A 24,494-nucleotide genomic window follows, 5' to 3' on the forward strand; every position below is an offset into this window, starting at 1 on the left:
GTACCAGGTACCATATTATGAGGAAGCTCAAGCAGCCATGTGGAGAGGCCCATGTAGAGAGGCCCATGTAGAGAAGACCGAAGCCGCTGGATGGTAGTCTCAGCTGAGCACCCAACTAGTGACCCATCACCCACTGCTAGCCATGTGAATTAGACATCTAGACCTTCAGGCTCTCCCAGTACCCCAGCCATTGCTACATGAGGCAGAAGAACCACATGGTTGATCTATAGAATTGTAAGAAGTAGTAAATTGTTGTTGTTTTAAGACACTAAATTTTTCAATGCCAGACATTTCATATAATTGGAATTATGTGATATGTAGTCTTTTGTGACTTCATTCATGCTATAGCACGTTTTCAAAGTTCATTCGTGCTGTAGTACGTTTTTAAGTTCATTTAGCTATAGCATGTACTAGTACTGCATTTCTTTTTATCACTGAGTAATATTCCATTGTATGGATATATCACACTTTGTTTATTCATTCTTCAGTTGATGGCATTTGTGTTGTCTCCACCTTTTAGCTATTACGAACCATGTTGCTGTGAACAATTGTATACAAGATTTTGTGTTCACATCTGTTTTTATTTCCCTTGGGTATATGAGTAAATAGTAGGAGTGGAAATTTTGGGTTAAATGGTAACTCCAAAGTGGCTGCATCATTTCACATTCCCAACATCACCCTCTCTTTACAGATGAAGAAACTCATATTACAGAAAAGTGAGGTTGGTATTCTGTGATGATCCTGCATTCAAAGGACAATTTGAATTGCTGGCATTGGAAAAAGAGCAATTGGAAGTAGCAGGAGAAGGAAAAACCATCATCATACAACTGGTAGAAAGAAAGAAGGTCAGTGTGAAAATAATCACAGGCAGCAGAAAGGTAAATTACAATAATTATTGAAGAGAGGTTTTTAGAAAGATATGTGGTGATTCTTAGAAATCTCAGGGAGAGAGGTGGTGGAAGAAACCAGATTGCAATGGTGACGGGTTAAGAGCGTGTGGGCAGCATGTTTTTGGCATTCGGCTGTGATGAAAAGAGAAGGAATCACCCTTACAGTGAAGGGGACGTGAACGTGTCTGTGGAGACAAGAAGCCAGAGTGATTGAGATGCAGATACAGCTGAGAATGCAGTGAAGTACCATATTGGAAAAACTGAGGAAAGCACAGGGTCGGAGAGAAGGGAAACCTAGTTCTCTGTGGCCAGGGATGGGAGGAGAGAGGGGTGAGTACAAATGAGAGTGATGTGGGGGATATGTTCAGGTCTGATGACCTTGTCTAGAATTTTCTATGTTGAGAGGCTCAGAAGACCTAAGAAAGTACTAGGATTTAGGCTGTGTTCCCTCCCTCCCTCTCCTCCCCCCACACCTCCATCCCTAGCAAATCACCTGCAGGGGGAAGCCGAACCCTAGGCAGGCCTGTCCCCTTGTCCTCACAGCAGTTTCCAATGCAAATGATAAAAGGATACTGAGGGCATTCAGTCTTTCAGCCTTTCCTTCAAGGAAGATTTCAGTCTTGAGCCAAGTACATAGAGTTCAAAGTGAGTTTTTTAGGGGCTTTCTGGATTCTGAATATTCATTGTATTCATGGAAGCTAGGTTTTCAGAGGATGCCAGTAAATGCAGATTCCTGGGCTATAAAGCATCAGCTTAAAAGAACCTTCTAAACTGCCATTAATCATGCTTGTTCCTTAGTATATTTATTATACATTACATTTTTCCTTCATAGCCTCCCAAAGCTTTCATAATTGAAAAGCCAGGAAATAGTTCATTGTTTCTTAAAAGCGGAAGTGATAGCGCTTACAGTAAGTCTCTGCCATTCCAGTTAATAGCACTGATGTATAAAACCTGCTGGAGCTTTCCTCACAGGGAGAAGAAAAACCCCACTGCATGTACTAGCAGCAAGTTTGCCACAGCGCCTGCTGATAGCAGAGGTATTTTAATAAAACCCAGCATAGAAACGCAGGTTTTGTTACACTGACTCCAACTGATAATTAGCTGCAAAAGTTTGACAATCTCAGGAAAAAGTGATGCCGTTTCTCATCTAGATTACCAATTCTGGGGGTGGTGAGGGGCGGAGAAATCTGTGCTTTCAAGTAAAATGAGAGCCTTTGCTGTGGAACGCTAGGACATCTCCCGGGCCCAGTGAGCACCACTTCCCAGCAGCTGAAACCATTTAGATCAGCCTGCGTCTTCCCCCTGCAGCAAACAATGGCCTAGCCCAGGGTCACTTACAGTTCTGCGTGTGGTCCCCCAGAGTTCAGGGACAAGAACATGGACCATTGCATGAATAACTTCCTCCATTTCTACAGCCCTTGCTTACATCCAAGGAGACTTCTGGTGCTGTCCTTCTGTTGCTTTGTTTTGTTTTAATCACAACTGACGGGAGAGGCAAGACAGGTGTGTTTACCTGAAGTTCAGGAAGGTGAAGGGATTTTTCCTAAAGTCACATAGGTTCAGGAGGAAGAGAGATGGTTCCAAGTTTCTTGGCAGCATTATCCAGAAATCTGCCCATCAGACCATACCCGGCAGGTAGAGCTTAAAAGCCAGTAGCCCCATTTTTGTGTGTGCTTTTAAAGATGAATGACCAACAGAATGGCTTGAGTATCTGTTGGGCAGGAGGAGATTTCATCTGAAAGACACATTTAACATGGTTAGTGCGACAGTGGGTTAAGTTCATTTCACCTACCTTCACTAATCAAGGTCGTTCTAAGACTTGCACATCTTCCACGCGTCACGTACCCTTAACAGTAAGATATTTGCCCAAGTTGTTTTCTAGGAACTTGGAGTCAGCTGAGCCTAGTTCGAGCCGAGCAGGTTAAGAGTGGATAGTTAAGACTGGATAGGACCACCAGTGTTTCAACTGGGCATGCACGAGTGTCCGCTGGGTGACCTCTGGGAATGAGAGGACCAAAAACTCCACCCTCAGAAGATGAGGAGGCCTGTAGCTGAGTTACACCTGCCCAGAACTACAATCAGTGCACCTTTTTTCCAGTCACCTTTCCCCATGCTCCCCACGCCTCAGGCCACCCTGCTTCTTTATTCATTATCCCACAAATACCTGAGTCCCTTGCCTTCTCAGAGGCGGATCTGAGATTTGTTCTCTCCATTTCCTTGCTTAGCTGCCTTTCAAATAAGCCCTCTCTTTGCTGCAAACCTGGCGTCTCAGTGTTTTGGCTCGCTGTGCGTGCCTTGGGGCAAAACAAACCTGGTGACTTGGGGCTTCTGCTGAGTTCCTGACCTCTTGCCAATATCTCCCTGCCTAGCTGTTCCTCTGTAACCACCACCACCAACTGACCTTTTCCCTTGAGTTTTTCAAAATCCCGTCCATACAAGGAGATTCTGTATAGTATAATTTAAATGAATATTTGGAGGCGATGCCCAAGAGTAAGGACTGTATTCCCAGAAGCAATAAAAATCGAACAGCTCTTTTCAAAATACCCCCAGCCAGCATGTTCCTGCTGGTCCAGATGATGTGTAAATTAGAAAAACAAGCTCCTTTTCCTTGAGACTTTTATTACCATCTGCTGAGAAATTGTTTTATAACTATATGAACCGGAGGTTGATAACCTCTTCCTAGAGTCGTGCAATGCACAGTTGTCACAGCTGGAAGCAACAGCCATTCCTGCCATTGGGAGCGTCCCAGTGGACTCTTCTTGGTGCCAAGTCTTTCTGCATCTTGCTGCCTCACTCTCTCTCTACCCCTCTGCCCCCAACCCTGTTTCCTCCTTTAATCTGCCTCAGGTTTCTTCTATTCTAGGTCCCTTTACTCTCTTCTTTTTGAGATTCTTTGGAAACAGTTATAAATCTTACTTGATTGTACACTAGCAGCACATAAATTCTTACTTTATTTTAATATTTAATATTTTACTTCTCTTGCCTACTCATCCCACCCCTGGCCCAAGGGTAACTCTTCTTAACTGGGATGGCCCATCATGGTATTTTGCTATTAATTCCCTGAGGATTTCTGCTTTCAGTTTTTACATCAACTTTCTTTCCCCTCCTTTTCACATTAAAAAAAAAAAAAAGACTTGCTTGATCTCTTTGCTATAATCCCCATAGCACCTCCTAGCTCTCCTTTAAAAATCTACATAGTATAGACCTGGCATATAGTGGATATGCATTAAGTATTTGCCAATGGAATATTTATGATCAAGTGTATAATGCTATGTAGTTTTGGTTTTGAGGATATATTAGATTGTGAGCTAATATCAGAATTCTTGGTGTGTGCTTAGCAAAGTGCTGAGCTCCCAGTGGATGCTCAAAAGATATTTGTTAAAGGAATCTCCATCAACAAAATAACCTGTTTTCTACTTAACACAGGGAAATCTGTGGAGCTAAGCACCATGATATTAAAGAGAAATAGTGCAGGGGGTCATTTTAGTTCTTTAGGTTATCATGGTTGATGAAGTCATTCATGGGATGAAGTTCTTTATAATGGAAACAACTCTATAACATGTTAGTCCCTTCGGTGGATACATCACAACTTAAAACTCATTTCAAGAACATTATTTTCATATCTTCGCCTCAGAATCCTATGAAATAGATACTACCTGTCCCTGTCCTCTGTCATCCCACTTTACAGATGAGGAAACTAAGGCCCAGAGAGATTTAAGCCACTTGGTTTGGCTCACATACACAGTAATTGATGAACAAGAACGCGAACAGAAATCTAGAAACGCCACGTCTCCTACATGTTCTGCTACATCTCAGCTTCCCCGGTTCGGAAGCAGAGCAATATGACTCCAAAGTTCTCTTTCCAGTGTAGGTGGTTGAAAAATATGTTCTTTGGCAAAAGCATGAAACATATTACTCAATACCAATACCAGTCTTCAGTCTAGAATCCAGACCATGAAGTGTGCACACGACATATTTTGAAAGAGGCCTCATAAAAACACAAAGTCGGAATTGTCTCTAAGGATTTTCGCTAAGTAGACTGAATCTAGGGGGGAAAATGAAACTTTTTCCCAGGGCTTCACAGGAGTGGGGACTAAACGACTGAGAGCTTGTGAGAAATAACGGATACGTTAAAAAATGTTGGATTCGAAATAGAAGAATGGTAGAGTTTAAAAAAAACCACAAAAATAAAAATGGTACATTTGGAATACTTTTTAGAATCACATAATTTTAGGGCTGCAAAGGACCAGAAGAAGCATCTCTAACCCTAACTCCCTTCTTTTGACAAAAAGAAGCAACATTTTGAGTCACAACCAGGATCAGCTTCGTAATTTGTGGGACCCAGGATAAAGTGAAAATGGGGGGCCCTTGTTCAAAAATTATTAAAAATTTCAAAGTGGTGACCGAAGGTTGTTAAACCAAGTGTGAGACTCTTCTACATGTGGGGATGTGTATGGCTACAGCACAGGTCACACACCTACAAAGCCAGTCCTGGTCATGATATTATTAATACCAATACTTTACATTTACATGGCACTTTACAGTTTACACAGCCTTCTCACTGGTAGCTACTTTGAGTTTCATAATAGCTCAGTGGAGTAGAGTGAGTTACCTTTATTTTAAAACATTCCCCCACAGGAATGAATTTACCAACCATGACATTCTGAGTGACTAAAATGATCCTATGCCCTTTGCACCATTTATGTTTCATTTCATGATGTTAGCAGCTTCTTTTAGATCAAATAGGAAGCAGTTAATTTGCTCATGGATATTCAGTCAACAAACACTTCAGCACCTGCTATGAGCCGAGCACTTTGCTAAGCATTTCAGACAAGTGACGTGAACTTCACAGTAACTCAGTGAAGCGTGACTCATCATTCCCGACGTACTGATGAGCACTGAGAATCAGAGATGTAAAGTTAGACGTTCAAGGTCACAGATTAGTTAATGACATCATTGGGACTAGAACATTGGTTGCCAAACTATTCTGTGGTATTAAAGTCTCTAAAATGAGATACGAATGTAAATTTCAAATTGTCTGCTAAAGAGATTAAATTCAAATCAGAGTAAATTGCTATTCTCCTTTGCTACCTCTTTTCTCTCTCTTTCTTCTGCTTCAGTTTCTACTGTAGAAAGTACGGGAGTCTAAAGATGAAAGATTCATACGTTTTAGGAGCTTGCCTAGTAAATGATTAGAAGTACATTAAACGACTGTTATATATAGGATGGATAAACAACAAGGTTCTACTGTATAGCACAGGGAACTATAATCAATATCCTGTGATAAACCATAATGGAAAAGAATATGAAAAAGAATATATATATGTATAACTGAATCACTTTGCTGTACAGCAGAAATTAATACAACATTGTAAGTCAACTGTACTTCAGTAACATTTTTTTAAAAAGAAGAAGTACGGGAAATGACCTGAGCCCTGGCCTCATTTCAGAGCACTGATTGCTTACTTAATATGCATGAGCTCTTCCATACTTTGAAGCAGCCTTGCAAGTTGGGGGCAAAGCCATATGACTATATCTGGCCAATGGACCACAAACTAAAGTCTCACGTATCATTTCGAGGCTGAAGTATCAACAACTCCTTCATGACTCTTTGGCTCTCTCTCTCTCCAACTCAGTGACCCCAGAAGCCATGTGTTGAGATGGTAGAATCTCAAGATAGAAGCATATTGGCTCCCTGGATCACCACTTGGAAGGGAGTTTCTCTGGAGAACCATGGGCCTTGCAGTGGACTCTATGTGAGCAAAATACATTTTCATGTGAAAGTCACTGAGATCTGGGGGTTTGTTAACTGCAGCATAACCTAGCATCACCCTGACTAATGTTCAGTGTTGCTCTCATTCTGTCATGGTTCCCCTTTCCCGTTTTTGACCCTTAGTGTCTGTAATTAACATATACAAAGGCTTTCAGATTTTCTCCTCAAGCTTCTTTTTGTTTTCCTGAAAGCTTCAGACAGCTGGCCAGTTTCTGTTATTTTCAAAGGTTGAGGCCTCAAGCTGTTTGATTTTATGTTAAAAACTAACATGACCCAAAAGGCTGAAGGACTTGAAAGCATCCGTGAGTCAGAGGCTTCAATAATTTCTAGGTCTTTCTAAAACACATTAATTTGGGGAAATTGTGTTTAAACACTAAAATGATAAGCAGATGATTGTCTATCTTACTAGCCTGGGTACTTGTTTCCAGGGAAATTGTAAAAAGGAAAATGTTTCAGTTTATTTTCTTTAGCCAGGGATGGTATAGGAAAAACTGAGACTCCCTAGGCATGATCATAAATCTCACGTTTAAATAGCAATACAAACAATAGTTTTTGGAAACAAGATTGTCTGACATGTGATCATCACATAAGTAATGAGACTGACTTATACCCAAAACATATAAAGGGCATGAGTTTTCCTCAGGGAAGTGATCATCCTCAGAGGCTAAGAGCTTTGACCAAAGATATTCCTCCAGGCAGTTAGCAGCTATGATAACTGCTCTCATTCCTTGCTCTGTATGATAATTGTAGCACGTTTTGAGTGGGAAGTATGGGCCTTAGAATCTGAAGAACTACCTGTTGTTAGTGACAGTCCCCAGAGTAGGTAGGCTAACCTCGCTAAGCCTCATTTCTCAGCTGTCAAGTGAAGGTAACAATCATCTATCTCATAAACTAATGGCAAGGAGTTAGGGAGATAATTTGTGGAAAGCGCTTAGCCTGGCACAGAGGAAGTGCTCACTAATCAGTAGCTATTATTCTGGAAGACTCTCAGGGATGGAAATTCTTATCTTTTGAGGATGACATTAACGTTTGGAGACAATAAGATGCCACCTGGAGTTAAAGCTGGTGAAACAGGACCGGCCATCAAACTCACCAAACACGGGGCAACTTAAACCAGCAAGAATGTTCTCCTCCTTGGTCTGTCCCTTCCATGGTGTCAAGGTGGCTGGAAGGAAGTCCATCTCTACAGAGTCTGAATTAGTCCTGGGAAAATAGTTGGGTTTCTAACAGGAAGGAAAAAGGTATTCAAGGCAGTAGTAGCAGCAGAGCAAATTCAGCAACAGATCAGGCAGGGAATAGGATGTGAAATAGTTTGGCTGGAACAAAGTGGAAATGGGGCCAGAGACTTGGCTTGAGTGATTTTGCAGAGCATCTTGAATTCTGCAGTGAAAAAGTTTTGCTTGATTCACTTGGCAGTGGGGAGCCCCTGAAAGTGTTAGAGTGAGTAAAGAGCTAGGCTGATTAGGTACTAGAGAGGAAGGAAGCAAAGAGAGGGCTCCTAAACTAACACAGGTGAGAGGTAAGTGGTCCTGCATTAGGGTGATGGCAGTCAAAGAGGAGATGGATTTGAGATGGAATATTCATGACTGGGGAACAAAGTGAAAGGAGTATAACATGATCACCAGCTTGGGATCCTGGTGCCTGGGAAAATGTTGGTGCCATTTACCCACACGGGAAAGCCAGAAGAAGGGACTGGTATGGAGAAAAAGAGGAGAGAGGAGTTTGTTTGACGCCATGCTCACCTTGGGATAACCGCCTGTTTGTGTGGGAATGTTCCAGGAATGCAATATCAGAAATGTCCCTTGTTAAGAAGAGGGCTAGACTTGGGTCGGCGAGGGAAGAAAGGGAATTTGCGTGTGACTAATTTCATGAACTGTCACTTTAACACCAAGCTAAAATTACCTCTGGCTGGACCTAATTCTTGCACTAGCAATTATTTCTAGCTATTAAAGCTTTGCAATACTTGCAGCAACTAGCCACTTGTGGGCACAGTTGGCCAGTTGCCCCTTCCCTGGCAAGGACAGATGAAACAGACCTTCTTTACAGCACCACTTGGGCACACAATTACTAATGACAGTAATTTTTGCACGTACACCAAGTATCAGGTATGGAAACTTAACTGCAGGAGGACTAGGGGAAATTGGCTGGAAATTTGGCCCAGGAAAGAAAGAAAACAGAAGAAAAGAAGTAAGAGCTACAAGCAGGAGGTTATAAAGAAGAAAAGAAGGAAGAGGGAAAATGGGAGTGAATCAACATCTATTGAACTCCCAGGGTAAGTGCTAAAAATACTTGGATGAATAGGACACAATCCCTGCGCTCTCAGTCTAGTGGGAGAAAAGTCTACTATAGAAATGATTACAAGAAGCTGTGCTGAGTTTCATAGGTGAGCATATTTTGTTTTGGATGCACCCCACTTAAACTGGGGGCACAAGGGTCAAAAAGTCCATTTGTAGGTGAGATTCCAAGAAGTTAAATAAGTTGCCTAAAGTTACAGTGTGATCATTAGGTCTCCATTGGTTATAAGAGACAGAAACCAAATTCAGACTGGCTCAAGGCAAAAAAAAAAAAAAAAAAACATAGTGGCTCATGTGATGGAAAAGTACAGGGAAGGTGGAAGGGTTGATGCAGGTTTTTTTTCCCCTGGATTCAGGTGCCCCATCTGTGCCCTGTCTTTGACCCTGCTTTGTTCTGTGTTGCTTTACCGTCAGAAGCCTCTCTTCTATGGGGAGGGAAGATGACTCCCAGAAGTTACAGGTTTCCGTGGTCCTTCGAGCTTGTAGCACATATTGACCCCTAGAAGCATTCTGATTGGCCCTTCTTGGTTGCCTTGGACCAACCACTGAGTCAAGTGGGATTGCATGCTCTGATCATGTGCCCACAGCTGCGGTGGGCTGGCGGTGCCCCTTGATTGACAGAATCACCTTCATCAGGGAGTGGCATTTATGAGTGCCATCCCCAAAGGGAGGGGACAATACACAATCCATGTCCATTGCACTCACTTTAGAAAATTGCGGGGTTGAGCTGAAAGCCCAGGCTGCATTCCAAAACCTGTGTCTTTCCACCGTACAAAATGCCCCCTTCTCCCCCCACCCCTGATAAACGAGGACAGTAAGAAGATAAGATGACAGGGCAAATGAAAGGAAAGGCAGAAATCATTTGGGGAGGGCAAAACACCAAAGAAGAAATGAGAAGAGGAAGCAAGAGAAGCAGGATGGTGAGAGACTGGGGGAAAAAGGAAAGCAAAGATTGAGAAAGAAAATGTATGGAGGGGCCATCTTGCAGCCTTCAACCCCGTCCCCTGGAATCTCTGCCAGAAGCCGCTGCTGTTTTTCAGAAAGCATTTTCCCGTCTCCCTTGTTAAGACACAGAGAACCAAGTGCCCCATTAATCTTTCAGAGGCCACTTTGGCTTCTTGTGGCAGAGCCATGCACATTTGGCTTGGTTCCCCCATGTGAGTCTTCCTTCCCAAAGGCAGTGGGACTTGGCAGACACGCCCAATACCCATTAGGACCACAGGGACCAATGGCTGGTTTCACAATGGCTCGGTTTAACCTGGGGAGATGGCAGCCCTGTGCCTGAAGGGTTCTCCTACCATTTGCCTTGCCAGGATCTGCTATACCATGTTCTTATTTCTCAGGCCAGTTTGCAGTGTGAGAAACTCAAAAGTCAAAAATAAACCCAGAGCCCAACTTGCCACCCACATCAGGCAGCTGCTGTGGGCCTGGGACAATGCAGGGTGTAGTCAGGAGACTGGGAAAGCCTTTTTCCTAGCTGAGCAGACAGTTGGGATGGAGTAGGCAGAAAAGAAACAGATGGGCTAAAGAGTAACATGACGCAATAGTAGTAACCAAACCAAAAAAATACAAAAAACCAGTACAATGTAAGAAAAGTCACGAAAGAGACCATTTGTCTTACTGAATGTCCCCGTGAACCCAATCCATGTGACCCTTGGAAAGGTTGCAGGGGCCGGTGATCAGTCAATTTGGAAAGAGTGCCACGTGACTAGTGCACTTGTCGAGACTCTCATGAGTCGTGCTTGTCTCAGCGCCTCCTTTTTGGCTGTTTGGAGTTGCATTGCCAACTCAGAAGCCTGCTGTAACGGGCTGAATCACATCTGCCTCCCACCCCCAGCATCATATGTTGAAATCCTAACTCCCAGTATCTTGGAATGTGACTGTATTTGGAGACGAGGCTTTTAGAGCAGTAACTAAGTTTAAATGAGGTCATTGAGGTGAGCCCTAATTCATTATGACTGGTGTCTTTATAAGAAGAGGAGATCAGGATACAGACATGCATAGAGGGAAGACCAGATAAATATACAGGTAGATCGCCATCTACAAGCCAAGGAGAGAAGCTTCGGAGGAAACTAACCCTCCTGACACCTTTGATCTTGGACTTCTGGGCTCCAGATCTGCGAGAAAAGAATTTTTGGTTTTTTTAAGCCACACAGTCTGTGGTACTTGTTACAGAAGTCCTAGCAAACTAATCCACCTCCTCGAACTGGGCTAGAACACATGTCCCGATAAAACTGTGAGCCTTGGCTGATCAGGCATACCCAACCCACCATCACACCCTTCATGGGAGGATGGCTTCATTCCAGTGTTCTCTGGATTAAATGAGGAACAAAGCTAAGAGTTTGGCCTCCATCTGCCTTTCTTTTCATCTTATTTCTCAATTTGTTCAGATGTCAGGTAAAGAAGTAAGGATACTTTTTATTGGGCTTCCTCAAAAAATCCAGATTAGACAATAGCAGTCAGCATAAGCCAATTTATATTGTGGTAACAAATAACCTCCAAATCACAGCAGCTGAACAAAACGATCGATTATTCCTTGCTCACATTCTGTTACCCGTCTGCCTCGGTGAAACTAGAGTCTCCGTGCTCTACACGGCTCTGCAGGGAGACTACCCACCCAGCCACTCAGTCACCCAGAGGTCCCCTCTCATTATGAGGATCCATGGTCACCACGGTGCGAGGAAACAAGCATGGTGGTTTGCACACTGGCTCTTAAGCATCCCCCAGAAATGACACACATCACCTCCAATCATATTTCATTGGCCAAAGCAAGTCATTTGATTCTGGCTAATGTCAAAGGGGCAGGAAAATGTAATCCTAGCCTATGTCCAGAATAAAAAGACCTGGAAATATTTGTGAACAGCCCTAATGACCTCATATGGACCATTGTCCCTGCCCCCGAGGAGGTTACAATTTAGAGACGGAGAATGAGGGTTTGCACCCAGATTGTCCTTCCTATGTGAGGATATCGCCCTACTTGTGTGTGCGCGTGACTCACCTGAAAGTGACTCCCTAAGAAGGGAGGCCTTCGAAAGGGGAATTACAGGCGTGCTTGTGCTCAGTCCATACACAGACTTGTTAAGTATCTGTGAATATGCCAGGCACAGGCACTACCCTGACCCTCGCAGGATTTGGGGGCGGGGGGGTCCCTGACCTCCCACTCCCTTAATGCCAGTAGGCTCCCCCAATCATTGTGAAAACAAAAGCATCTCCAGAGATTTCCAGACTAAAGCAGGGTAGAATTATGGCAGAAGTGGCTTTTGTGTCCATTTCTCATGATAGAAAAAAACATGGTGTTTTGGGAAGGGGAAGCATTTATTTTACAGCAGGTTTGGTGGGGGAAGCGTTTGGGACAGAGGAAAAGCAATAGATTTCCATCTTGATGATCCAAAAGTGGGTCGTGGAATGTTGATGGAATGATCTCCTCAGAGCTGGTGGGAACCTCAGAGACCCTCCAGTTCAAGTTCCTTATTTTAAAAACAGACAATCGGGACCTGATTACTCTGAAGACTCTTTTGATCAGGACTTAAGTGGGGGAGAAAAGGCACCCTCTCTTCTTTACTGCCCTGATCACACTGTCCTCCTTCCATCACTGCCCCACAACTCCTATACTATGCCTGTCTGTCCACGACTTTGAACTTGGGCGAGTGGAGGGAGCAGAGGATAAGAGAGGATAAGAAAAGGAGAAGCTGAAAGAGCAGACCAGGTGGTTTCCCTTGCCATGTGGCGAAGGGGAATTCAAGCCACTGCAGAGAAGACCTGCAGCGTGGCGGATATGTAGGCCAACCCAAGCATCAGGAGAACGGATCAGGCAATTCCGAAAGCACATGGTGATCGTCATTGAGGAGGGGCTCTGATGTGAATACCAAACGTTATAATAATAATTATACCAAGTATAATAATAATACCAAGTATTATTATCACTGTTCATAGTTACAGTGTAGCTTCTGAAACTAGCAGCCTAAGAGGTCAGCAGAACTATTTGAGAACGAAAGCAGGAAATTGACTTGTAAGCATCATCAAAACTCAGTTGGCTTCCTCTTCCTCTTTCAGGCTGACAACATGGTTTTAAAGAGGATGAGAAAGCACTTGGTTTGTTGTAGCGGTTAGGTATTCCAGATGTTAGATCACCTGCTTCCAGATTTCAGCTGAGACTTGCAAATTCGTTTCGTCTAAGTCAGTAGCTAGTTTCAAGCCTTGGTCCCCGAAGCAAAATTGGAGGTTATAAAAATAACCCCCTGGTACAACGCCTAGGCCATAAGACATGTGCTGCAGGCCTAAGCTGTGTTCACGGTTAGGATTGCTTCTACTTTGGGGCTGCCCCAGAATTTTCAGAAATGACTGCGAGGATCCAAGGGAACCACAGAGCTTCATTAGGAGCAGTTTGCTTCATCTCCCTGCAGGATCTTATGAGGATGTTTGTAGGTTATGGGAAGGGCTTGTGGGCTGGTTGCCAATGGCACCAGGAAGCAGGAAGTCAACTCATAAGTTAGTGCCATCGGGTGTAAGAATGCTCCTTGGTTCACCTCTGCAGAGACCAGCCTGTGGCTGAGTGGACAGCAAAGAGGGGGAAGCCTGCTGTTCCCTCCCCCTCCCCGCACTCTCTGCAAGCAGGCTCACACGTGCAGCGGAGGAAGGAAGTCCAGTGGACGTTCCCATGTTCCTCGGGTGACAAGTTTTCATGTCCCGTGTGCAGCTGTAATCAGCAAGTACATCAAGAGGTGTGTGTGTGTGTGTGTGTGTAATAGAGAGAGCTGAGGACATTCTGTTCTAACTCCGGCCTACCTTTGTTCCTGTGCCAAAAAGGATTGTCTAGGACCCCGAAATACCAGCCAGTGGAGAGCCTTTCATTTCCTTTGGTCTAGGAAGCAGAGGATAGAGAACAAATACCCAAAATCTATTATAAACTTTCTGACAGCCAGAAGCGAGAGAGACCATCCTTCTCTCTTATCTCCATGCTGCAATAATTAGCAGAAAGAGAAACATCAGTCTTTATGAGATGGAAGCAGATTGTCTTCTTTTAGAGCAGCTGGTTCCTAAAGCCTTACCTGTGGGTCCTGCCAGCTTCTGACACAGACATGAACTTGAATCCTGGCTGTGCTACTTCATAGTCACATAGCCTTGGGCAGGTTACTTTAGCCTTTTTTCCTCATCTGAAAATGAGAAAAAGGACCCCAGCTTATTTGGTAGTATTGCTGTGGGATAACATGAAGTGATGCTTATGCAGCACTTTGCTCTGGGTTCCGTAAGTGGCCTTGCTCCCAGGAGGGGCTGTGCCATTAATCGGATTCTCCTGCTCAGGTGAGACCTGAGCCCCAGCCCAGGCAGGGTGGGTTGCAGGGCTTCGGTGAGACTGGCCAAGGAGCAGCATATAAGGCACGGCTGAAGCACACATCCAGGACCCTGGTCCAAGGGAAAGATCAACCCAAAGGACCAAGAGGGAGGTAGGACATGGTTATGAGGCAGTGAGTTAGGAAAATTAAGTCTGAACAGATGGATTCCCAGTAGTTGGTAGGAAATAAAGCCTGTAGAGTAGTTCCTGCAGCCCAGAAATGCAGCAGAAAGGCTTTTTATAGAGTGTCTGCAGACCAGATTCCAGTGAGGAGGCCATTATGGAGGACATGGGTCGGTCGGGGCAGTGGCACAGGCTCTATTGTTCGTGATCCTTCCCATGCCCATCCACAGGAATATGGCAAAATCATTCAGAAAACCAGGCCCTGGAAAGAGCCGAGGTTCTTGTCATCTTGTCACAGATGTCCAAGGCTTCTGTCAAGAGCCAACTCAAGAAAACCTCATGAGGAGTTTGATCCCCCATCTCACCAGGCTCGGGCCATATCTGGCTTCACATTTTTGTAACACCTTCAGTACAGGATGAAACAGTGGTGTGTCTGCCCTATTTTCCAGGACCTCCACTGAGGATAGACAATCACTATCCACCTAAAGAGATGCACAGGTGTTGCAATGCCTGGCCCACCAATCACGGCAGCTCAGAATTACTGCTTAGAACACAGAGGGAGAACAACTTAGTAGACATATATTTATAGTGCCTGTAACCGGGGAGGTGCTACACATGCATGTTCGTCACTTACCTTACAGAAATACCTTGGTTGTTTCCAGGGTGTGTCCCGGTCCCCAGGTGGACCCAGGCCACAGGATTCTGTTCTATCAAAACCTGCTGTATAGCACAGGGAGCTCAGCTCGGTGCTCTGTGACGACCTAGATGGGAGGGATGGGGGGTGAGAGGGAGGTCCAAGAAGGAGGGGTTATAGGTATACATATAGCTGATTCACTTCACTGTACAGCAGAAACTAACACAGCATTGTAAAGCAATTTTACTCCAATAATTTAAAAAAAACAAAACACCCTCACTAAAACTGAGCCTCTGTGCTACTTAGTTTCCAGCTACCCAGCGGCCTCCACAGGGGCTCTGCTCAGCTGTCTTACTCTCCCCTTCCCTGGGGGCTGGATTCTGCTTTGATGGTCCCACTTCTGGTAAGTGTCTTTCAGTATAATTTCAGGTGGAGAGTCTCAGGCCCCATCTCTCTGGCTCTTGAGTAAAGAACAGGGATTTACTTCAACTTCCTCACCCTTCTGTTGGGCGATATCCACAATGACAGCCCCAGAACTTGGATGAGATCATTATGTAGTAATCCGCAAGTCCTGAGTATCCCCCAGAGGTCGGCCTTTCGTAGTAGGATTAGTAGCCCCACTCCACACTGGATTTATGGGGTGGATTTTCCTCTAGTCTCCTCCATCCCGGTGTTGCTGAAAATTTAGGATGTCTTGGGCCCAAGCCCATCCAGGTGAAAGTGATTTATAGCCTCCTTCCATCTACTCCTTCAAGGCTCTTCAAGCCTTCCAAGAGCTATATGGGGTGTTTTAAATATTTCATGGAGAGTAAAGGAGTAACGTTCTAGCTGCTGGGGTTTCTTAGTGGGATCTAGCTATTCCAGGTGTGGAGTACAGGGAGGGTATCAACTTGCATTACATTTTAAGCACTAACCACAGTCCAACACCTGGAGAGTCTGCCAGCAGCTACTCTCTTGCCTTAAAATACAGAGCAGTCGTGGAATATCTATTATGCTACCTATTCAACACGTCCTTTTACAGGACCCAGGAGCAAAGTCCATAGGATGGGTAACACTCACATCCCAAATCCAAAGAGGCCTGCAAGAATCTCTGTAAAGAGAAAGTTGTCCAAGCAATAAAGCACGTATATATCTGCCTCTGTCTGGTATGTGGAAGACCGCAGCAGGCCTGGAGGTTATCTGGTAACCTGTTGTGGCCGCCCCACAGGCATGCTCTTATGGCTCATAATCCACACCATCTACTGTGGCAGAGTTTGAGGGATGGTTAATGGGATAACTCTGGCTGGACACTGCCTTTCTCTCTGCTCACTCCATTATGTAGAAAAGGACTACCTGGCAACCTCAGTCATTCAGAACATGGCCCCAAACAAAGATAGATGTGTAATCACTTGACCTATATGTATTCTAGTTCCCCCGTGAGAGTTTTGTTTCCTTACAGGATAGGTAAGAATCTTATTTTTATTTACATCATCTAGAGACACACCTGCCATGTTGTCCAGTGCACAGCTGGCAGGAAATAGAGATTTTCTGGATGATGATGGTAGAGTCAAAACCTGCCTTTTGGTGATGTCCATTTACCAAATGTCATTGGTCCACTTACTGGAGCCATCCAGAAAAAGCTTTCTCCCTTCTACAGAAGAGTCTTTGCTTTTTAAAAATAATGCTTTTTTCCCCTTCAGTTTACAGACAGCATAATTGCTTTTGAAATATTTGAAAGCAGCAATCATGTGGACTTCAGAGGAAAATAGGCCAGAATTGAATCCCAGTTTCGCTTCTCTGTGGCCAGAGACCCCTCAGTCCATTAACCTTCTTTTAATTGTCATTAAAATTGAGATGAACCAGAAAGCCATAAGATTTCTTGAGAGGTGATAACACAGGTAATCTGGCTCTCAGGAAGACTCAGTGACCGATTGTTGAATTTAAACAGAGTAACCCAGATCTTAATCCCAGTGCATTTTCACTCCAGGTTTGGTTTGTTTCCACTCTGCTGAGTTACCACCAAGCCCAATCAAATTGACATAAAATGCTTTTTGGTTACTTATTCTCCAACTATCTTTTTTTTCTCTTTAGAAAAACATAATAACACATCTGGGACCTATTATATGGTGGTATATATTTCAGTATATGTTTCTGCTAATGCTTTAGTAAACAGAAACCGCATGCATGTTGCCTCCTCGAATACAGTAGCCGCTAGTCTGCCTTGAGCGAGGCTCAATATAAAGTTAAACATTGCAGGATTTTAAAAAAGTGTCTCCATCAAAAGTAGAACTCTAGCTCCAGTTGTATCTGCATCACTTTTTATAGTTAAGATAATGCTTTTAACTACTTCCTACTGCTTAAAATGAGGAAAATTTTAAAAGTCTGTGATGTCCTTATTTATATCAAAGATAAGTGTATCAAGAACACTTCTGGTTGTTGATATCCAAATACTTAACCAATGGTGGATTGAACACGTAGAGGGGTATTTTGTCATTAGTTTCATATTTTCTCAAACAGCAACCTTGGTTCAGGGACAGTATCTCTATGATTCTTTTATTTTCCTCATGGTTGTAAGATGGCTGCCCTGACACCAGACATCAAGTCCACATCCACTTGAAGAGGTAGGGGTGAGGAAGTAGAACCAGCCACATGTACATGTGTCCAGAAAAGCAAGACACTTCCCAGAAGCACTGAAAAGACTTACACCTTGTGGTGTCATAGGGCCACCTCTATCTGCACGGGAGACTGGGAAAGTGAGGTTTTCCTATTCCAACCTCTGTAGTGGAGGTAGACAAGAGAGAAGGAGATAGAGATGGGTGTTAGATTAGCCAATTCCCAGTGTCTGTCATCATGAACTTCATAAAAGCTTTTGTGAGCTGAGGCCTACTGCATATCTCCCCAAACTAACCCTGAAAAACAACAGAGATATCAGGCTATGGAGCAAAGAAGAAGAACTTTGGAATCAGACTCACCAAAGTTTATGTCCTGGCTCTGTCACTTATTGAAAGGGATGGCCCTGGAGAAGTCAGTTCTTCTCTTTGAACCTCTCTTTCCTCACTTATAATAATACTGTGTCCTAGGGCTAGTGTGGAGATCAAATGAAAGACTATGAAAGCACATTTTGTGCTGATTACTTCTCTGCACATGTACATTATTATTGTAAAGATAATGGTGGTGGTAAACAAATAAGTAAAAGAAGAATGTAAGAGCCTGTTCTGTACTACACAGAAAAGCCAGGCCTATAGGTCTGTGATAACCCAAGGCTTCCTTTCTTTGGTCCTTCCTTCAAGCAGATCATTATTTTATAGCCCTAGACTGAGATCTCAATTTGTCATGTTCAGTTTTGCATCCCCAGTGCCTAGTGCACAGTGATAGATGCTCACGGAAAAGTTTAATGAATGAATGAATCCCCGCAGAAGCATGAACTAGTTGGAAAAAGAGGACCTTGTAATCCAATCAAACATGTTCAATAAAGACAAGTTTCTCAGGGAATTATTCAGCAGCTATTTAAGAATAAATAGGCAAGAAATTCTAACAAAAAGGTGGTGGCAGTGGAAATATAGTTTTCAGATCTCAAATTTCCACAAAGCAGCTAGACACAAGAACCAAAACCCATGGGCTGCATTTGCAAACATAACTGGGTGACAAAGTTTATCCTCAAACCTGCAACTATAGTGGGTGATGGAAAAATGCCAGTAACCATAAGATTTGCATTGTCTCAACATCTGTGCTGGAAGAGCAAAGGAAGCAAGAGAATGACTGAAGGACCTGAGAGCAGACCCCAAATAGCCGACAGGTATTCACCGAGAAGCACAGAGAGGTAATTTGAGAACAGCAGCTAAAACAGAGATTCCAGTAGGATTTTGCTCACTGGAAAAAGGTTGAGGTCACAGTAAGAATGGAAAATCCTGGGGCAGTCTAGCCCCTATGAAATCTTGAAACTGACAGCCTTTTCTCCTTTTCAGAATAAGACCCCACACTAAGAAAAAAAATGGTAGGAGTGGAATCAAATTTAGCAGGTCAGAGACAATAGGGATGAGGAAAGAGAAGGTTCAGATAAAAGTAGAGGAGAAAGGGAAAAAAAACAGGAAATTTTAGGAAGAAAACCTTTATGTTTTTAACACTACATAAAAACCACAGAAGAGTGAGCTCTATGAAGTTCAATATGTTATCTGAAGAAAGTCATCTTCTTCTAAAAATTAGCAGAAACCAATTTCACATAAAAATGAGCAGTAGAATGGGAACATATGTATAACTGATTCACTGTGATATAAAGCCGAAACTAACACAACACTGTAAAGCAATTATACTCCAATAAAGATGTTTAAAAAAAAAAATGAGCAGTAGGAAACTATGGAGGTCAAGTTCCATAAAAAGTTAAGAAAAAGGAGACAAGGACATATGCAATATCCCTATGGAAAATGAAACCATGCCAGAAAGACATGTCCATAAAACTGATCAAAATTTCAATTTATTATTTCAAAATGACTAAAAGACATTAAGAAAGTGATATGAGATATGAAAGAACAAAATAAATCATAACTAGAAAAAAACTCAGAAACCGAACTGAAGAAATAATTTAAAATGAAAGAATAAATCATTTTAGAAATGAGGTCTAAACTATAAGGAGCACAGAACAAATAAACACAACAAATGATGCTTTAAGAGAAATAGAGGTGAAAGGAGAAACATTTTTTTAAATCAAAAATAAATGAGCTGAAAAGCAGTCAAGAGAATACTTTTTATCTATATATATTATTACATATATAATATATATATTTTATATATGTGTGTAATTTTGAAGATAGTAAAGAAGATCCAATATATAAGTAATTAGAGTCCCCTGAGAAGAAAATTAAAACAAGGGAACAGAACAAATTCTAAAAACTAATTCAAGAAACTTTTCTGAAATTAAACATTTGAAACTTCATATTGAAAGAGCATATTGTGTACCTGCAAATATTAACACAGACCGAGCAATAACAAGAAATATTACTAGATTTAAAAGAAAAAGAATGAAATCCCTTAGGCATCCAGGCAAAAACAACTAACAACTTAACAAGAAAAGAGAATTCTATTACCTTCAGAATTTGGGGCCATATTTTATAGCAGAATACATAGAATAACATTTAAAATAGTAAGTTTAGATTCAATGATTTTAATAATTACATTAAATGTAAATGGCCTAAAAAACTTTTTTTTTTTAAGTTTAAACTTTTTCAGTATTCCTGCAGCACATCCACCCCCACCCTGCCATGTTGCATTCAAACTCTGCCTTGTGATGGCAGAGGGTCTGGGATGAGAGTGAGCTTCTTGCTCCTTCTCCAGCAGCAGAGAGGTCTTCCTAATTTCAGTACAGCCAATGAGGGCTTGTTTTCTACCTCTTCTCCTGTTGCAGGCAACCTTTGCCTTGAAGTAGGGGAGAAGGACTCACAGGAGAGCTTTCTGTTTGTCTCTCAGTGGCAGCCAATCACCACCAGGCACTAATGAGGGCTCAGAATGTTGGATGGGCTACTCCAAGAAGTCCCGCTCTACCTTCAAACTTTGACAAAGCCTGTTTACCCTCACTGTAGAGGAGAACACTCTCAGGTCTCCTTTCCTGCCCTCGATCTTTTTCATAAGCACTCAGTGAAGGCCCATGGGAAAGAGCTGTTGAGTATGTGTGGGCTCCCTTGTGTCTGGGACTCCTACACTGTCACAATAGCCCACACTTAATATGTAAGAAGTTGTTAAAATTTTAGTTGTTCTTACCCACTTTTATGGCTACCACTTCTTCCTCCCACATTCTGCCAAAGGTAAAACATGTGTGTCCCACATCTTCTCAGAGGGATTTGTCAATCTTTGGAATTCTTTTTTTTTTTCTGTTGTGTTGAGACCTCAGATCTCTGATGGACTAAAGAGAATAAGATTTCATAAGTTCTATGGTTTTGATGTTCTCTTGTGGCTTTCTAAATCCTAAGTAAAAGGGAAGCTCCAATTTTTTAAAAACGATTTTTAGTTAATTGGTAGTGGCAGTATTAGTATTGTTATTTTGAGTATTGTGTGTGTTATTTTATATTGTGGGATAAAGCAAATGAATAATGATGGGATATTTTAATTCTCTCATTCACTGTGTCCTTGAGAACCAAGGTTTTTGGTATGGAAGAAAGGACATACATACATGGTATGGAAGGAATCAAGTAAAAATCGTGCAACTCTGAATTTGAATTTGAAACACTATTATGAATTTATAAGATATTTTATATTTAAATACATGTTTATTTACTAATTCCATTCACCAAAAATGTCTAGCAATGTGACTGTCTAGTTGCAGAAAGCATCTGTAGTGCCCAGATTGTGATCTTCAAGTATCATTTCCTACCATAAGAAACCATAGTTTCTTAGAGAAATAGCTGATTGAAATTTGGTGTAGGAACTATGCAAGATGAACCTAGACCCTCTTATCCCACCAAATAGAAAGGATGCTTTCAGAGACTAATAGGGTCATGTCAGAAGGACTCAGCTGCCAATCTTAGGAGATTTCCACTGGCCAAAAATGGGACAACTTGAGTTTAAAGATAAGAAATGCAATGTACTTAAACCCATTTAAATACACTGCATTTAAATTAATGATTTCATAATTATATATATATATATATATATATATATACACACACACACATATTTTAAATCAAATCAGTCACTTTTAGAGGATCATAGAGAACCAATTCATGATCTTTAAAACAGGTAAATAAAGGAAAGAATCACGCATTTGTCCTTTTATATACAAACTATGCAACTGGGTAACCAAATAATAGATGAGAGAAGCATCTCTTTATAAATTATTCCAACTAAAAAGTAAAATGAGATGTAGAATTAGAATGTCACCATTTTTCAATCTCCAATTAATTTATGGGTCTAGGCAATGAGCCTCCATGGCTGTTGACATTACAAAAAGAGAGACAACCAAACATATGCTATCTAAAGAAATAACATGCCACTTCCTATGGTCTTGCCAAAATGACTGAGTTCAAGTTTTATCCGTCTCTGAATCCAGCTTCTGATTTGTAGATAATGCAGAGGACAGAGAAACATGTTGGATGGGACCATGAATACACAATCAGCAAAATTCAGAGAAGAGGGAAATTCCATAGGTCTAACCACCAGGGATTTTTAACAAATAAATTATAAACAAAAGGAAGGGATAAAGGGAAAACCAACAGTTTCAAAGAAAGGTTAAAACTTGTTAAATTTTTGAGAGTGAGTGAGAATAAACTATAGTGCTAAGAATGTACATTTGGGTAACAAAATCATAAAGAAACATAGGGAAGTGATTAAAAGTCAAGATAGTGGTTATTTTTGGAAAGAGGAAGGGGACACATGTGAAGGGCTTCTGGAATATCTGGAAATTTTCTATTTCTTGATCTGAGTGAGTGTTAGCCCTATAATTCACTAAGCCCTATGTTTGTTTTGTATGGGTTTCTGTATCTGTGTTTTATTTTACAATAAAAGTTTTTTTAAAAAACCTGTTTCACTTCAGAACAGCCTCTTGATCTCATCCCCCAAACAGTGAATTGCATATCTCTATGTGTACAAATGAAATACATTATAAATTTTTTAAAAGAATAAACAGGCAGGGAGGATATGTTTAAGAATATATTTTAGATCAAGTTATATTTCCCTAAGTGCCTTTATTAGAACCTACTTCACAAAATCCTTTCCTTCCTTAAAAAATCCTTTCAGAAGAGTCTGTGCACCCTTTTTTCTAGACTTGCCAAGCTAAATAGCTAGAAAGTATTTCCTTTTCAAAGTCCAATAAACATGCAATCCTCTATATAATAAAAAATAGATGTGTTAAGGTTTCTAATCCCCCACCCCTTCCTTCCATTTTAGAGGGGAAAAATATATGTGTATAAATATGCACACATGTACGTATGAAAGCAACTAAATGCTGTAATGTAAATGTAGAAGTGGCATTCAAAAGAGAGACCTTCTCCACGAGAAAGTTAAATACCTTTTCCAGGAAGAGTTAGAGGATGAAACAGTTTCCTCAAGAGTTTAAATACATTAAAGAATTTTATTTGCCATCTGAGCTGCAATTTCAAAGCCAAAATGTGAGCCCAGTGTGGGAATTTGAGCAACAACTGAACTTGCTAGGGGATTTGGGTCTTCCTAAGTCTTTTGAAGTTCCATTTTGCTTTGTCTTCAGATGCCTTGACATAATCAGCCCATTGATGCCTTGTGCTGTCTTGTACATGCAAGCAATTGCTCACAATTCCATATCAGGGCTGGAGACAAGGAGAGGTTCAGATCCCTTTGACACCGGGGCGCCTGGTCAGGAAGTTCTCAAATGTGCAGCAACATGAACTTTTAGCTGAACTGCTGCCCAGTGGGGCACCCGTCCTTTCAACCTCCATTGGCTCAGGTCTTCAAAGGCTGGGGGCATCTGTACCCAGTGACCTGCATGGCTGGCCTGACACATCTCTTTCCCACGGAGTGGTGGGGGTCGAGGGGACTGAAATGACTTATTCACCTTTATTTCAAATTTGAGCCAGAGCGTGTGTGAAATCCCCCCCACCCCCCCCCCCCCGAGATCAAACAACCAGCCAGTTGCCCCCTAGTTGCACTGGTCACTGAAGGAGCATCTGTTTGACCTGCTTTTAGAAGCTTGCTTCCCACACTTTGGGATTAGCGCTGATTATGACAGTAATGCTGGCCCACACTTACATGAGTGTGGACACTGTCCTTCTTAATCATTGCAATAACCACACAGGCAATTTAAGATGAGGGCACTGAGGGAATTCACCCAAGAACACATATATAATTAGCCGGAGAGCTGGCATTGGAACTCAGGTAGCTCTGGCTCCCAAGTCCATTCCTTAAACCACCATGCTATGGTACCTATGGCTAGAGAATAAACACCATCATAGACATAGCTAGCTATATAGAGTACTGCTGATGCTAGCTCCCTCCATGTATCAGGCACTATACCAAGCTTCACAAACACTTAATTTAATTATATATAGATAGATATAGATAGATATAGATACAGATATAAAGGACATAGGTACATGAAGACCTAAAAATTAAGAGCGAGCCTTCAACCAGATTGCCTAAATTTAATCCCAGCTCCACAGTTCACCAACTGTGTGACCTTGAGCAAATGATTTAGTATCCCTGGGCCTCAGTCCCCCTCATAGGATACTGCAAGAATTAAATGAACAATTTATGCAAAGCACATAAATATATTTCCCAGCACAGAATAGGTACCCAAAAAGTTAGATATTATTATTTCTATATACATATGATATATGATATCATACAGTTTTATTATTATATTAATTATACTTCATATAATTAACAATATGAATACTATTATGTAATAATGATATTTATTATTACTATTACATATACATAGATGGACTATTTTCTCAAACAATCCAGAAAGCTCGGTAAAGAGGAATAACATTCTTCAAAACTTATCAGGGTC

General features: G+C 41.9%; 1 long non-coding RNA gene across 1 annotated transcript in view; it reads left to right on the forward strand.

Annotated features, from left to right (window-relative positions):
* Positions 1-24,288, forward strand: part of LOC309609057 — an 89,389-nt gene extending 65,101 nt beyond the window's left edge. The window contains exon 3 of the long non-coding RNA XR_014233235.1: positions 692-24,288. This is a non-coding gene — a long non-coding RNA (uncharacterized lncRNA). The remainder of the gene's footprint in view (positions 1-691) is intronic.
* The last annotated feature ends 206 nt before the right edge of the window (positions 24,289-24,494 follow it).

Source organism: Balaenoptera borealis (genome assembly GCF_965194805.1).
Source record: "Balaenoptera borealis genome assembly, chromosome: 13".
In the NCBI taxonomy this organism is placed as follows: domain Eukaryota; kingdom Metazoa; phylum Chordata; class Mammalia; order Artiodactyla; family Balaenopteridae; genus Balaenoptera; species Balaenoptera borealis.